The 14,854-nt window shown below is 42.3% G+C and overlaps 1 pseudogene; it reads left to right on the top strand.

Annotated features, from left to right (window-relative positions):
• Nucleotides 1–11,192: 11,192 nt before the first annotated feature.
• On the top strand, nt 11,193–14,413 carry LOC147449732 (uncharacterized; annotated as a pseudogene).
• Nucleotides 14,414–14,854: the final 441 nt, after the last annotated feature.

The raw sequence follows: 14,854 nt of genomic DNA on the forward strand, positions 1-14,854 counted from the left end.
GCTTGATTTTTTTAAATTTTATGCTACTTGGTAGTGCTGAAAACTGAGCAACAATAGCACTATCCAAAGTATTTGCCTACAATGCTATAGAGAAGGGGAATAGAGGGAGAGTGTGTGTATCACACACACACACACACACACACACACACACACATAGTGCAGAGGGGAGAAAGAGAGAAGCAGCAAGGTATCAAGGTGAATCCAATTTAGCAGGCATGCTAATTTCTCCTCACATAAGATTGGTGGCTATGGAGGATCTTGGAGCTTCCAACATACGCATTCTTCCCTTGCAGCTTCAAGGATTATTGAGCTTGGTATTAGATTTGTACAAGGATCTGCGGGTCGAGTGCATCTTTATAGGATGAGAAGACAGACAGTCGTGAAAAGTTGCAATCGAGCAGAGTCGAGTAGCACAATCAAGAGTAGAATATCAAGCAATCAAGAGTAGAATATCAAGCAAGGGAGAATCAAGCCAAAGGAGGTGATCAAAAAGTGGCAAGAAGTGTGCAAGGCTCGTGTGCAAGAAAAACTGACTAGCTCAAAATCCGTGAAATGGAGCAGTGCCAGGAAATTGTCCAATAGTGAAAGAAATTGAGCAATTGACACAAGTTGAGTGCAAGAAATCAAAGCATGGCATTGGAAATATTCTAGATGTGATCCATGGAGAGCTTGAAGGGATCTACGGGCAAGGCCACGGCATGACCGAACAGTGTGTACGCTTGGGAGAGGCTATAAGATAGCATGGTTGGGTGGAGACTAGCACACTGCATTACTCTCCTCCTTTCAATGGTATCCGAGCTATTTTGAGAAAGGAGAAAAGCGGGTTGCATATGCATGCGACACACATCCCCTCTCCCATGATCCGCATGCAACATACAGGGAAGACAACGGCCCGTAGCAACAAAAGAGAAGACAGACACAGAGTTTTGTGCGTAGCATGGGAGGATAGACAGTTAGCAGTAGCCGAAACCACCCCATGTTCCATATCATCCTTTTTGTTGAAGGAAACATGTAGTCTTGGAAATAGCCTCATGTGTGGTTTCTTTTTATGCCCCTCATGCAAAGTTTGGTGTAGGGACACGGGTCCTACGGGCAAGGCCACTGGCACGGCTGGATAGTGTGTACGCTAGGGGGAGGCTATAAGATAGCATGGTTGGGTGGAGACTAGTACACTGCATTTCTCTCCTCCTTTCAATGGTATCTGAGCTATTTTGAGAAATGGGAAAAATGGGTTGCGTGTGCATGAGACGCACATCCACTCTCCCATGATCTGCAGGCAACATATGAGGAAGACGATGGCCCACAATGCAGCAAAAGAGAAGACATACATAGAGTTTTGTGGATAGCACGGGAGGAAAAACAGCGAGCAATAGCCACAGTTACCCCATGTTTGCCATCCATAGTGCATGACTAAGGTGGGCGACCAAGGCAAACTCAATCGGCAACTCTACAACATCAAGGCTCCATTGGAGCACTGCACGCATAGGAAGGCCCCTAAACCCTTGCATAAAGGAGAGTTGAACCCACCCCATGAGGGTAAGAGGCCAATACCCTACCATCCAAGCTATTGAGACTTGTTGTATACAACAAGGAAAAATAGCATACTTGTGCTGACAAAGAAAGCTAGAAGGAAAGGAAAGCTACAAACTTCAAGGAAGTAGTTCCACCCTTCCTTTTCACTCCTTAGAGAAAGGCAAGTTTTCTTCCAAAATTATTTTTTCTTCAAAAAAGAAGCTTCACAAGTGAACAAAAGCCTTCACAAAAACAACGGGTTTTTGTGAAAAATCAACGAAAGTGTTCTTACAAAGAACATGACATGAAGTGCTACAAATTTTGCAAGGCGATGATTGCATGAAATGCAAAGGTCACCAAGCATAAAACACACAACAAATTCAAGCTTTACAAGGTACAAATTGACATTTTTTCTCTCTACATTAGCGTGTGTTTACCATGGCCGGCGAGGATATCCCACCTATATACACTTTTGATTTTGAGCATGCACGTCAAAATCCGGCAACCACGGGTGTTGTCGACATTATATGCATGACGATGATGATCTAGGAGATCATGGCCTTGTAGATATGGCTACTTTCAAGACTTTTGAAAATTGCCAAAGCCTCAATCTCTTTGCATTAAATACAAAGGATTACCTGAAGAGATGGCCCCCAATATGTCAACTCTCAACGGCCTAGTTCTATCACCAAAGTAATCCACCACACGATGGTTGCTTCATGCATCAATTTCCAACAAGGGGCTAGACGCAAAGTCAAGCCCAAGGAACACAAAGACAAGAGTAATGCAAAGGGGAAACCAATGCCCAAATTTCTTCCCAGGGCAATTCCAACAACAACAACAACAATAATCGGTCCAAGGAGGAGGGAGTTTACAAAGATAAAAACAAACTCTCTTCTAAAGAGCTTGAAACATTTTGCAAGGACCATAAGTGTTTCTAAGTGTGGGGAGCAAGGACATGGCTATCATTCTTGTCCCAAGAGAAATACTCGTGATGAGACTCCTAGAGCTTCCAACATTGAAGCTCCAAAAGTGGATGCTCATTGCAAAGGTTCACCTACTCACAAATTCATATCAATGGATTTGGCCACCAAGTTGGGCATTCGAGCTTTTGAGATGGGAGATATTGTTACTGTTGATACAGCTTTCAAGGGACAGCAAGCCTCCGTTACTCCCTTGATTGGGAAGTTGAGGCTTCATGTCCAAAGCTATATTGACAAAGAAGACTTTTTCATCTCTTCTGTCCAACATGAAAATGCTATCCTAGGGGCACCATGGTTCAATCGCATGGCTGCCAACATGAAGTTCCCTGAAAGGAGAATTTACTTCACCTACATGGGAAAGAGCATGTATATAGATACTAGTGAGTTTGGCCGTACTATACCACTTATAAATCCTCCTACTTTTGATAAATCAATGAAGAGTGCAATTTTTGTGTACATAGTTTTTGTCAAAGAGTCCCTAAAAGGTCCTAATGTTTCATCAAATGTAAATGGTAGAATTCAAGAAGAGTTAGACTTGTCTAATTTTCTAAAAGGATTCCAAGATGTGTTCATCGATGATATCCATATGGACTTACCTCCAAAACAAGGAGGTGATGACCATCGCATTGAGCTCCTACCAGGAAGCTCACCACCTAACAAGACTCCTTATTGAGTTTCTCAAGCTCAACAAGAGGAGATCATGAGGCAAGTACAAGAATTGGTTGACAAAGGGATGGTGAGACCTAGATCCTCTCCCTTTTGTTCTCCAATCCTATTAGTGAAAAGAAAGATGGTACATATCGTATGTGTGTGGACTATCAAGCACTAAACCATATCACTATCAAAAATAGATTTCCCGTGCCTAGAGTAGAAGATCTGTTTGATAATCTACAAGGCTCTACCTACTTCACTAGGATTGACCTTAAAAGTGGCTATCATCAAATAAGGATAGTTGATGAAAATATCCTAAAGACAGTGTTTTGCACAAGGTTTGGTCTTTATGAATGTCTAGTCATGCCTTTTGGCTTGACCAATGCACCAGCCACGTTCAATCATCTAATGGAGAAAATATTTAGACCCTAACTCAAATTCACTGGAGTGTTCTTTGATGATATCATCATCTACTCCAAGTCCTTGGAGGAACATAAGCAACATCTCCAAGTGATTTTTCAAGCATTGAGGGAGAACAAGCTTTTCCTCAACCAAAAGAAAAGCAATTTTTTCCTTCAAGAGATTCAATATTTAGGTCATATTATCTCTCAAGATGGTATCTGTATGGATCCATCGAAGTTAGAGGTAATAAAAGCATGGTCTAATCTAAGGAATCTACATGAGCTAAGAAGCTTTATTGGTATGTGTGCATACTCTAGCCATTTCCTATTCCAAATTTACCACGGGAGAGTATATCCATGGATTTTATCTTTAGAATACCCAAGTCTATCCATGGGAATACGGGAATATGGACAATAGTCTACACGTTAAGCAAGCAAGCACACTTTATTCCTGTCAAAAAGACTATTAAGGCACACCAAATGGCAACTCCCTTCATATCGCAGCTTTTCAAACACCATGGATTATCAACATCCATCGTGTCAGATAGAGATCCTAGAATGACCAGTAATTTCTAGAAAGGTCTCTTTGAAAATCTAGGAACAAGATTGAATTTATCTTTGGCCTATCACCCACAAACGGATGTCCAAAGTGAGATAGTCAATCTTATGATCCTCGATCTACTAAGACTTATGTTACCCAAGTAGATCAACACTCACAATGGGAAAAGTACTTACCTCTTCTAAAGTATGCGTACAATTATATTGTACATACTTCTACGGGAAAAGCACCTTTCAAAATCATTGAGGGAAGACCTAAAAGTCCCTTGTTACTCAAAGTACATGGGAAGATCTTTGCTGCCAATGAGTATAGCCGTGACCTACAAGAACCTTTTCAAAAGATTAAGGAAGCTATATCCATCTCTTAACAAATGCAAAAAGTTGTTGCTGACAAGCACAAAAGGGCCTTAACATTCAAAGAAAATGATTGGGTCTTACTTTTCCCAAGGCTCGATTGAGGCAAACGACGGGCAAAAATCCTACGGACCATCAAAAGTATTGTGCTAAGCTAGCAAAAAGATACTATGGTCCTTTCCAATTTTGAAGCCCATCAATGAGATGGCTTATCAACTCAAGTTGCCCAACCATTGGCTCATACACAATGCTTTTCATGTGAGCTTACTTAAGCCCTACAAAGGAGAGCCACAAAGTGAACCAATTATTGAAGACCCTCCCGAAATTGAAGACCAAAAAGAGGTGCTACAACCTGAAGCTATCCTTCGGCATGAAGACAAGGTATATGACATGGTAAGATTATCTGACGGTATGTTATTAAGTTCAAAAATTATCCTTTTGAAGATGCTAGATGGATGCAAGGAATACAACTTAAGGATAGTATGAACCTTGTCAATGCTTACAATGCTACATTAGAGTAAGCAAATGTACAAATTTCTTTTGAATGATCAATGTTTTTGTCTTATAAGACTGGTTCTCTCTTTTTATTGTGCACAAATTTAAGTAGTATGCATACTTAGAATCATGTTTGTGATGACGACGTCTCTCAAACACCAAGTAGAACTTGTCACTCTTTTTGGGAGAATGAAATGAACTGAAGAGCAGACATGCTTGCGGCAACTATGCCTCCCAAGCACCAAATGGATTAGTCATCCATCTTGGAAAGATGTCGTAGGGTAAAAAGGGATCCTCTACCCACTAAGCAAGATTGACTAATGACTAAGGCTTTACCTCTTCTACATCATAGTCGAGGACGACTATGATTTCAAGAGAGAGGTAATGTCATAAAATCTAATATCTAACCAACCCAAATTATTTTCTTCTATTAAACTGATCATTTAATGTGGAAGAGTAAACGGGAACAAAGGTTAGAATATAAACATGTGCTTACAGATCTATCTCACCATGGGGCCAATGGTAAAGGGGTCCAAATTAGAGATGGTCTGTCAAAGAACAAATGGCTGTCAAAGAACAAGGCTACCCAATGGAGCTTAAAAGACCTCAGGGTTAGCTTCATTCAAGACCTCCCAAAGGTTTGTGTTAAAAAGTCCTTTGACCTTAGGTAAGCCAGGGCTGAGCTTGAGGTGCGATCCCGGCCCAAGCTTGAGGTGCTTGTCGTGCTTGATGAGTAAGTTTCTTGAGGTGCTTGTCGTGCTTGCTGACTAAGATGCTTGAGGTGCTTGTCATGCTTGCTAACTAGGGAGCTTGCGATGCTTGTGGGAACATTATCCAAGCTTGAGGTGCTTTGTCATGCTTGCTGACTAAGGTGCTTGAGGGTAAAGTGTTCCACAAAGTCGTCAACTATCCCTACAAGGAGGGGGCGAGCCCTACAAGAGGGGGCTAGAGAGAGAATACACACACCCTCACACAAGGCAAGCTTGGTACAAAGAAAGCATATAGGACACTTGTCAAGTTTCTCCTCATGTTGCCCTCATGGTGTGCCTAAAGCCTATTGGTTAGACTCCCAAGGGGTCCAATGATAACTTAGTAGATTTAACTAATTGTTTTTGCATTTATTAAATCCTCTATCTCAAAGGGGAAAGGGAGACACTTGTCCCAAGACTATCCTTGTTGCTTGTAATGCATCCTGCATGTGATTGGCCAGTCTTGCAGGGGTCCAATGAGCTTCATGAAAGCTTGAGCTACAAGGGGGGGTCGACCAAAGCAAGAAGGGGGCTAGCTTGGGGATTATTATTGTACACAGTGCATGGCTTCTTCTTATGGTTAGTTTTCACAAACATAACCTTTGTTTTGAATTCATTCACAATCAGCCCACTATGCAAGCAAAAGTTCTCAAGGACAACCATAAGCTTTTGTGCATCCTCTAAATTGTATGCTAGAAGCACTACATCATCCACATACAACAAAAGCATGATTACCGCATTGCAAATAGTTACCTCTTTAATGCCTTCCTTCTTCTTGCATAAAGTCAAGTACCATTGTTCCAATTGATCGATGCATAAACCAAAGAGAGTTGGTGGAAACAGACATCCTTGTTTAATGGCACTTGGAGTTCTTCCATCCTTCTCCACAAATGGTTACATGAAATCATATCAAAGGCTTTCTTAAATCCAACAAAGCATTAATACAATTTCTTTCCTTTCAGCTGACTTTCCTTCACGAGAACACGAAAAGTGACTAGATGATCAATGGTGCTATGGCGTCAACAAAACCCGTTTGTCCTTTTGCATGATTGCCATTTTCTTCATCCCAATCACTTAATTTTATCTCCATTATGCAGCCAAACAACTTTTCCGTAAGAGACCCAATCATTATAGTCTGGTAGTTATTTACATTCTTTACAATCCCTCTTTTATGCATAGTCTCAACCCAATTAGTGCTCCAATCACAAGGCATACAATATTGAAGTGCAAGGTTGAACGTATCATACATCCACTCATGTGTAAAATCTCCCATCCATTCAATCATTTTCGGCTTGATACCTTGAAGATCTCCCGCTTTGCGAGTGGCCCAACTTTTCAAACCCGCCGCACACATCCTCAACAATAAAAAAAGACGGCATACATGGGAGTGAACCATAAAATGGCTTCTTTCCAACATTTGGTTGCTCATATGATTGCCTTCAATGTGTGTACATATCCACAAGACTCAAGTTATCAAAAATCTCAGCGCGCTTGCCCCTCAAGTTTCTCCAAAATCTTCCACATGCGCGTGCCTTTTCTTGGACTTGAAAAAATTGATGCTTGACTTCCCATCTTCTTCTCTTCTTTTGAATCAATGCCTTGTATGTATGCAAATGACTTTGATAGTTTTTTTTGTCCATATTTTCATCAAGCTTATCAAGGACTTTCACGCATCTATATATTCTTTATCAAACCAGCTTATCAAGGACTTTCACGCATCTATATATTCTTTATCAAACCAGCTTTTGCGTGATCTATCTTTGTCAATACCATGGGTATGCTTTATGGCAATGCATTCTTTGGCAAAGAATAATTGGGTGTATGCATGATAAGGTGTACCAACTTTCAGCAGTTCCCCCACCAAGATAGCCAAGAAAGAACCTCTTTTTTGCCATACCTACGTACATTTGACTTGCTTGCACTTACTTTGAAGAGGCAAGATTTGGTAGCCACACAAAGCACATAGTTGAAAACATAATGGAAAGCTCTCATCTTCATTTTTTCACATCTAAGTAGACTTTGAAAAGCTCTCATTTTTCATTTTTTCACAACTCTTTCCAAGTAGACTTTGAGATGCTCCCGCCCCACACTTCAACTCCATAAAGAAGAACCGGTGTCACCAATGCATCAAAAAGATACTTCTTGAGAACCCAACACTTGATGTTTCCCGCATTACACATCTTCTCAAATGCATAATATGCTCTCTTTCCCGCTTCCAAACGACGCATATCACATTCATGCCACTTGTGATTGGATGGAACCTCAAGGACAAGGTACTTAAAGCTCTCAACAACTTCAAGTGTCTCATTGTTGTACACAATGCATGGCTTCTCCTTATGGTTGGTTTTCACAAGCATAACCTTTGTTTTGGATTCATTTACAATCAGCCCACCATGCAAGCAAAAGTTCTCAAGGACAACCATAAGCTTTTGTGCATCTTCTAAAGTGTGTGCTAGAAGCACTACATCATCCGCATACAACAAAAGCATGATTACCGCATTGCAAATAGTGACCTCTTCAATGCCTTCTTCTTGCATAAAGTCAAGTACCATTTGTTCCAATTGATCGATGCATCGACCAAAGAGAGTTGGTGACAATGGACATCCTTGTTTAACCCCAATAGTGCTTACAAAAATTTTTGAAATTTCTCTTCCCATGCGCAATTGACAAATCACCTTCTCATAGATTCGAGAAACCGAAAGCATAAACTCACTTGGCACTTGGAGTTCTTCCATCCTTCTCCACAAATTGTTACGTAGAATCATATCAAAGGCTTTCTTAAAGTCCAAAAAACAACAATACAATCGTTTGCCTTTAAACCGACTTTCCTCCATGAGAACACCAAGAGTGACAAGATGATCAATGGTGCTATGGCATCGACGAAAACCCGCTTGTCCCTTTGCAGGCTTGTCATTATCTTCAGCCCAATCACTCAATTTCATCTCCATTATGCACCCAAACAACTTTGCCATAAGAGACCCAATCATTATAGTCCGGTAGTTGCTTACATTCTTTACATCCCCTCCTTTATGCAAAGGCTTAACCCAATTAGTACTCCAATCATAAGGCATACAATGTTGAAGTGCAAGGTTGAACGTATCATACATCCACTCATGTGTAAAATATCCCATCCATTCAATCATTTTCGGCTTGATACCTTGAAGATCTCCCGCTTTGCGAGTTGCCCAACTTTTCAAACCCGCCGCACACATCCTCAACAATAAAAAAAGACGGCATACATGGGAGTGAACCATAAAATGGCTTCTTTCCAACATTTGGTTGCTCATATGATTGCCTTCAATGTGTGTACATATCCACAAGACTCAAGTTATCAAAAATCTCAGCGCGCTTGCCCCTCAAGTTTCTCCAAAATATTCCACATGCGCGTGCCTTTTCTTGGACTTGAAAAAATTGATGCTTGACTTCCCATCTTCTTCTCTTCTTTTGAATCAATGCCTTGTATGTATGCAAATGACTTTGATAGTTTTTTTTGTCCATATTTTCATCAAGCTTATGAAGGACTTTCACGCATCTATATATTCTTTATCAAACCAGCTTTTGCGTGATCTATCTTTGTCAATACCATGGGCATGCGTTTTGGCAATGCATTCTTTGGCAAAGAATAATTGGGTGTATGCATGATAAGGTGTACCAACTTTCAGTAGTTGCCCCCACCAAGATAGCCAAGAAAAACCTCTTTTTTGCCATACCTACGTACATTTGACTTGCTTGCACTTACTTTGAAGAGGCAAGATTTGGTAGCCACACAAAGCACATAGTTGAAAACATAATGGAAAGCTCTCATCTTCATTTTTTCACATCTCAATGGCAATTTTATTGTGCAAGGACTTATCTGATTCAGCCTTTCACAGCCTTGTGACCTTGATGGAAAAATACTTATAACTTTTTACGGGGTTTGCTTCTTTGTTTACCCTCTTGCACATGAAACGTTCACTTGTCAAGCAATATAACTTGATTTATTGATAATATTTTAGATATTTACATAATTAATATTCATTTTTCTTTGTTAGAATTTCTATTTACAAAAACCTAAGTTTTTTACACTAGACATCTAATGATGTAGAACTTATTTTGCAAGATCCAACGGTCATTTGATAGATTATGACCCAAGGAATGTGATCATGCAAAAAAATTTAAACTTCAATTGTTCATTTTGTAAATATCTACCTTAGAAAATAACAAAGACGAGAACCTTGATATATTTAAATCTAATAAATAATGTACATTGCCACTCCTTTTGATTTTCATATATGTCATAACTCTTAGTGTAAGGTCCTCATAGAAAACAATTTTAGTCAATTTAAGTAAGGAAAAGACACGTTTTCATTGTTTTATTTTTTTTCACTTGCACCATTCACTTGAGGTGTGACTTCTTAGGTTTGGTAAAATACCAAACCTAGAAATTTTGACACTTGTCAAATCAACCATGGCTTGGTTCTACTCTCCCAATCCTAGTTGGCTAGTCCACCTCATATAAGGAGACCGCCACATCACCAAAGGTCCATGTCATCACCCTATCTCACCTTCCACATCACCACAATCAACACTTTGACCATAACACTTGGCTTTCCATGTCACTGTAATTGTCAACTCATCCACCACCCTCCACTGCCACCTTGCATACACTTCACCTTAAGTGCCATGTCATCCACCACCTCACATGCCAGGTGTAAGTATTGCTTGCATGGCTTGCCACATCACTTGCCACCTCAAGAGCCACCAAGCATGCCACATCCCCACCTTGCCAACTCATCACCTCCTTTTTTGCCACCTAATCATTACATGTCACCATTTTGACATGTCATCGTAAGACATGGCAGATGAGGGAATCCCATCCACCACCTCATCTTTCCACCTATGCATTCCATGTCATCAATGATCCACATCAACTTGCCACATGGATGACCATGTCATTCATGCATGGCCACCTCAATAGCCATGTCATTTTTTATTTTTATTTTAAATAAATTAAATAAATTAAAAATCAAGATATCTCAATCTAATTATTTACGTGGTAATTTAAGCCAAAAAAATTATATTTTTATGTAATTTTTTATTTTTTAAAAGTGTAAATTAATAATAAATTCCTATTTATTTAAAATATCATTGGTTCAAAAAAAAAGATTTTGGTTTACTTATGCACACAGGTTCGGGACCTTCCGTATCAATACAAGCCGACGTAGCTCACGGCGAGAAAACCTTGTTGGGTGAAGGCCAAGAGCAGGTTTCCATGAGAGGATGCGATGGTCGAGGGCGCGAACGACGCGTCCATCGACGACACTCGATGCGCTGACAGGATGGCTCCTCATGTGGTGAGGAGCCAAGCGCACGGACGAGGGTCAACAAGTGCTTGGCGAAGCCACCGATGACTCCATCATGATATGGCCGACTACGTTGACGGAGGATAACGGAGGGCATGGACGTGTTGATGGGACAGCGTGGCCGACGGTTGGGCCAATGCTCCAAGTATGTCAACGAGGGATGATAGGTATGTGAAGCACGAAGCGGACGATGTCATTGCTGATGACAACATGACATGGTGGGTGCACTGACAAGGCCGACTATGTCAAGGGAGGACAACCGAGGGGTCGTCCGTGCAAGTCTTTGATGATGGGATGTAGCGGGCTGAGCGACAAGGGTGGACAAGCGAATGTGTGCTTGAAGCACGCAGTGGAAGACACCACCGTTGACTGCACTGTGACTGGAGTCCATCGAGGCCGATAGCACCGACGGAGCCGACGAGCCATGCACGACAAGGGTGATGGGGTAGTGTGGGTCGACAGGTGAGCCACGCGAGGATCAACGAGTGCATGAAGGACGGAGCAAACAATGCCACCGTCGACTCCATCGTGATGGGACTGATAGCATCGGCGAGGCCGATAGGCTGTTCACGGGTGCGACGATGGGACAACGTGTGTGAATGGGTGAGCCAACATTGTGAGTGCGAGGATGCGGTGCGTGTGCGGAGAGTGAGAAGGAGAGAGAGAGAGAGAGAGAGAGAGAGAGAGAGAGAGAGAGAGAGAGAGAGAGAGAGAGAGAGAGAGAGAGAGAGAGAGAGAGAGAGATAGACAATGACACAGGATGTGGGGTGGAGCTCCCAAATCTCACTGTGTGAGCACCATGTGAGAATGTGAGTGAGAGCTCCTTATTCTTTTTATGTATAAAGAATAAGGAGATAAATGTGGGCAGTCGGACACTGGCCGACGGACACGGGCAAAGCACGGTGAGGCACACCACCTTTACCTGACATTCTCCCACTAAAGGCTGTGTGCCGATAAGTGGCGAGAAGACTAGCCTACAACTAGTGTATACAAGAGGTGAGAGAAGACGGCTCTCAACCTATGCCCACTGGCTCACTCTGTAACCGCTCTAGTGTAGATGCAACATGCATACCACTACGGCTAGAGCTAGGATGACACTCCTGATGCAGGTATCGAGTGACGACCTGCATGGCTCCACAATGCACAATGCCAATGTCAGTCATCGCACCACTGACAACTCCCACTGCAAATGCACCAACCGCATAAGCAAGATCAGGTCTCGAAACCAAAAGGTCAAACATGAGAGACCCGAAAGCCGACGAAACATGCACTATGTGTGCCAACCTATCCCTGTCAGCAACCTCAGTGCCACATGCATCCTCATCAGGAACCACCTGACTATGCATCACCATGTCAGCATCATCTAGCAAAGGCATGTTCGCTGAGAATGACTGCAAAACCGAAAAATCAGCACCACGGCAATCACACACAGCTGTTTGAAGGACATTGTTTCCCTCAAACGTATCAGACGTATCATAGAACAATGCATCGGTCTCTGGCTCAACTGAAGTCACCTCAACTGATGACTGACAAAGCTGTACATTCCTAGAGATACCACTGTCTGTGTGAACGTCACCACAAGACAAATGCACAACCTGCTCTCCATGCAGCACATCCGCAAAAGAGACACGTTTCGTCTCTCGCTCCAAACATGGCTGCAAATACACAGAGACTACACCGCCTCGTGTGTCAAAAATATGCAAATGGTATACCAGACCACTCCTAGCACCTCTGGCTATCACCAATGATCCCCTATGCATCTGAAATGACCGCTCTCCAAGCAGTACACAATGTCCACTACTCTGCAATAACTGACGTACTGAAATGAGACTCTGACTAAGTCCTGGTACATAACGTACATCTCGTAGCGTAAGCAATGCACCGCTAGGCAAGGACATACATACATCTCCAGCACCCTCTATGTCGTATGCTGAACCATCAGCAAACTGCACACAACCAAGTCTCCCACTAGAGAAAGAGAAAAATAAATCACGACATGGTGTCACGTGAAAAACTGCATGCTCGTCTAGTAGAAAACGCGTAGACAATGTGCTATCCCAAGACACAAAGTAGTTTGAAGGCAAGATAGACTCAAAAGTGACTTGAACAATGCTCTCAAGAGAGCTCACCGGCACTTGAAAGTGCTCGCCAAAATACATATATAATGGGCATCAAGTATGCACCATAACCATATGCAAACCCATTCACAAAGACATGAATCCAAGCACAAAATCACTGCCAAAGTATCCTGTGAAAACCAGTGAAAGAAGCTCCACATGTGTCCTCCAAAAAACAGTGTCTCTCAAGAGACCGCTTCGATGGTGTGTAAACGCCTTCGTACTTTGTTGCCCAAATCTACCCAAAAAAAAAAACCTCAAACCAAAAGCTCTGCACAAGCTCAAATTGCATCTTCAGCTCATAATTGATGCACCTAACTTTGAGCACCTGCCGTGCTTCCAAAAGTGCATCAAACTCTCACACTATGAGAAAACAAAAAACCTACAATTTCTGTATACAGTCAGTCTGAGCTGAATATCAGCAAAACGGTGAGGAATTCGCAAAACATTTCTTCTGCAAAGATGTAGACCACGTCGAAACGGATGGGCCATCTCGACAAAATTCTCAGATCTGCATTCTACAAGGAGAAATATGAATCTGAAAACAGTGCTACTGCGCACACAGTTTTTAGGGCAGCACCTTCACTTACACACAATCTTCCACACTCCTTTCTGAGCTTCCACAAGAGCATACATCACTCTCAACTGAGCTCACAAGCTCCCATTTCATTCTCACAAAGCTTCCAAGCTTTCTTAATCTCTCCACCATTGAGAGCAATCGAGCTATCGCCTTGAAGCTCTCAAAGCCGTCGTGCTCTCAGCGATCACCATAGCTATGATACCAATTGTGACTGCGCGGATGCGGTGCGTGTGCGGAGAGTGAGAAGGAGAGAGAGAGAGAGACAGAGAACGACACAGGATGTGGGGTGGAGCTCCCAAATCTCACTGTGTGAGCACCATGTGAGAATGTGAGTGAGAGCTCCTTATTCTTTGTATGTATAAAGAATAAGGAGATAAATGTGGGCAGCCTGACACTGGCCGATGGACACGGGCAAAGCACGGTGAGGCACACCGCTTTTACCTAACAAACATGACGGGTATGTCGACGAGGGTCGATGGGTGCGTGAAGAACGAAGTGGACAATTCCATGGCCGATGAGATCATGACGGGTCCAGTAGCGTAGACGTGGCCACCTGTGTTATAACTAGAAGGATGGCCATGAGACTTTGTAAAGGAGTTGAAACCCACCCGTGCAAAGTCACGTGGACAACCGATATGGTTTGGGTGGTTCCAAACCATAATATACGCTAAAATAGACCTTACAAGCCATACGATCCATTTTACTGTATAGTATGGGCCTTGACCACCCATAGTAGCTTGGATGGCTATGCAACTTTTCACGGGTTGGGAAATAGCACTCACCTCCACCCGTGAATTTTTGTGGCCATCCGATATCGTTTGGGATGTCTCAATACATAATATACACTAAAATTGGTCATATGAGCCATATGAACCATTTTAGCAAATAGTATGGGCCTTCATCGCCCGAACCATATTTGATCCCTATGAATTTTTGCAAGGATGGGGAAATGGCTCTCACCCCCATACGTGAAAAGTCTCACGGCCGCCCAATATGGTTGAGGTGATCCCGACTCATACTGTGCCCTAAAATGGGTCGTATGATCTATACAACCCATTTTAATGCATAGTTTGGGCCTTGACGGCCAATACCATACTAGATGGATGTGCAAA

This window comes from Adiantum capillus-veneris, chromosome 10 (assembly GCF_014529385.1).
Source record: "Adiantum capillus-veneris isolate H3 chromosome 10, ASM1452938v2, whole genome shotgun sequence".
Lineage (NCBI taxonomy): Eukaryota > Viridiplantae > Streptophyta > Polypodiopsida > Polypodiales > Pteridaceae > Adiantum > Adiantum capillus-veneris.